This window comes from Nannospalax galili, unplaced genomic scaffold (assembly GCF_000622305.1).
Source record: "Nannospalax galili isolate Female #2095 unplaced genomic scaffold, S.galili_v1.0 scaffold442, whole genome shotgun sequence".
Taxonomy (NCBI): Eukaryota; Metazoa; Chordata; class Mammalia; order Rodentia; family Spalacidae; genus Nannospalax; species Nannospalax galili.
This window is the reverse complement of record NW_008348806.1, coordinates 164,036-166,571: the sequence shown is the minus strand read 5'-3', so window position 1 is coordinate 166,571 and position 2,536 is coordinate 164,036. Positions and strand designations below refer to the sequence as shown.

General features: G+C 43.3%; 1 protein-coding gene across 1 annotated transcript in view; it reads right to left on the bottom strand.

Moving 5' to 3' along the window:
• Zranb2 (zinc finger RANBP2-type containing 2) overlaps nucleotides 1-2,536 on the bottom strand; it is a gene marked incomplete in the record, with an annotated part of 15,376 nt that overhangs the window by 8,649 nt on the left and 4,191 nt on the right.

Genomic DNA, 2,536 nt, shown 5'->3' with positions numbered 1-2,536 from the left:
TTCTGCAACTGGGCTCAATAACAACGACTGATCAAACTTCTGCTTATCAGTCTGAAATCTTTTCATAAACATTTTAAAAGTTTCTCAACTAAAATGTAATGAGTCACTAATTAGAGGTCAGAGGTCTCTAAATATACACGCCTTATAAACTTTTAGTTTTTTCAGAGTTAAAAATCCTGACCGAGAGCAACCCGTAGTGAGGCACTTTAGCCATGAAGCCAGAGCTGCACTTACACGGCTCAACTTCGTTTCCTATGGCAGCCATTCATGGATGAGATGGGAAAACACCTCCCTCTTCTGCTAGGACCATGTTTTAAAAGAACTTTCTTCTGTATAATTCTGCAACTGGGCTCAATAACAACGACTGATCAAACTTCTGCTTATCAGTTTGAAATCTTTTCATAAACATTTTAAAAGTTTCTCAACTAAAATGTAATGAGGCACTAATTAGAGGTCAGAGGTCTCTAAATATACACACAAATATGGCATGACGAAAGAATGGGGCAGTGACTTCACTGCTTGTCTGCTTCAGAGCACACGTACGTCAGGGTCTTCCAGGCTTCTGGGAATGTGCTCAGGTGCGCTTACAGAAATGGGGACAGCAGGCACAAGACCCATCCACACTTTATCAGACAAAAGCCCACCACAGAAATGGGCAGAAGGCCCAGCCTCAGACCAGGAACTGTTGGCAGCTGGTCTTTAAGGGAGTGACACTAGACTGAACAAGCGCTAGCGGCTGAACTCATGCGGAGGGACATCTGGACACAAACTTGACTCGACAGGCCTTGACGTATATGATAGAATGCATGAAATCCTGTGGGTAGGCTATGATGGGGGTGTGGTGGGGAGGGGTCTAAATATGATTAAGATGTATTGTATGAAATACACAGAAATCCAATAAAAATATAACTGAAAAACTTTAAAAATTGGACTTTTATTTTAAAAGCGACCAAAATGTTTTTAGTAAGTTTTCGGTCTGGGGAAAAACGTAATGTAAACAAAACCAATCAACCACACAGACAAAACAAAAAACTTCTGTGGGCAGAAAAAGAATACAGAGACAGTTGTTGCTATGGCAGCACATAATGTTATCTTTTCCCATGGTGGCATGGCAGATTCTGAAGCGCAGGGGTCAGATGAAGGAAGCGCCATTTAGACTAAGGAGCACTCTGGGTTTCTAGTTTATGGAACAGTATATCGTGGGCAGCACTAATATGCAAAAGAGATCACTGCAAGGGGCCAGGTTTTAGGGGGAATCACAAATTCAGTTAGGCTATAATGACTGTCAATTACAGGGCCATGTAATATTAGGAGGCTGTACAGCTGGGTCAAAGGAGTCTGATCTGGAGACATGAATTTGGGTATTATGGTGTGTCTATAGTTACTTAAATTTTGGTTTTTGAAAAATATATAGAAAGCAAGGCCTTGAGAATGGCCAGGAGGGATCCAGACATTCCATGCAGATGAGAAGGAACCCAGAGAGGCCAATCATGTGGAGAAGCAGGAGCAGATAGGAGACCAGGCGGCCCTGCCTGTGGGGAGGGCTACACCTGCACCGTTAGAGAGCGACACCACCTGAGAGTTGAGGTGGCATCGGGAGGCTGAAAAGGAAAAAGACTATCTAGGATATTAAGTGATGAGGTCCTCACATATAAGGGTTTGATCCAAAAGATTCATCAGTGGGCCTCTGATTCTCAGAAGGAATATGACACCGGTGTGAAATTAGGGAGAGAAAAAAAGCAGGTAAGTAGTTTGACCAAGTCCAAAGTCTGCCATGGGAGTGGTGTCAGCACACTTCCTGGTGATGTGGTGTATCAGCAGCTGAGGGACAGAATCAGATCCAAGTACACAGAGAATGTTGTTGAGTCAGCTGCTGATTAAGAACTACAGTCTTCCAGAGTTTGACAGACAGCACACTGAAACAATGGTTAGCTGTATTTAAGCCAATGATTACCAAATAACATTGAAACAATCAGTAGGCCTTTAGGACCAAAGAAGCCTGATAACTGACCCAATTACAGAGACTTTACAGTTCTGTGATGGTAAGACCACACTGCCAAAGATACCACATGTGAGTTACAGGATATGGAGAAATCACGCTGACACCAAGGTCGAAGCTTCATTCCTACCAGCTTTCAAAGTGCTGGAAGGTTCTATGCACACCAGCAGGAGAGAAGAGTCATCAAGAGCATTTCCCAATTCTGAACCCTGTGAGCTACAAAAAAGATTGGCCTAGCAAAAGATTCCCACTGATGCAACAGTGACACTAACGCTAGAGAAGAAACCAACCACTTTCTGATTGGATTTAAAGCCTACTCCATCAGAGGGAACTCATGCTTGGTACCACCCCATGGCTAGGTCAGAGGCTAACTCTATGGGAGCACCCAGTATTATTATTCTGTTAGACACAGTATTATCTGCCCTCGTGTGTTCTTATCTTTATATCCACAGGTCAGTGTATTTCCCAACCCTCACTAGGGAAGCTTCTTTTTTGCAGCAGATGGTGATTAAGACAAAAGGCCCACAGCTAGTCAAG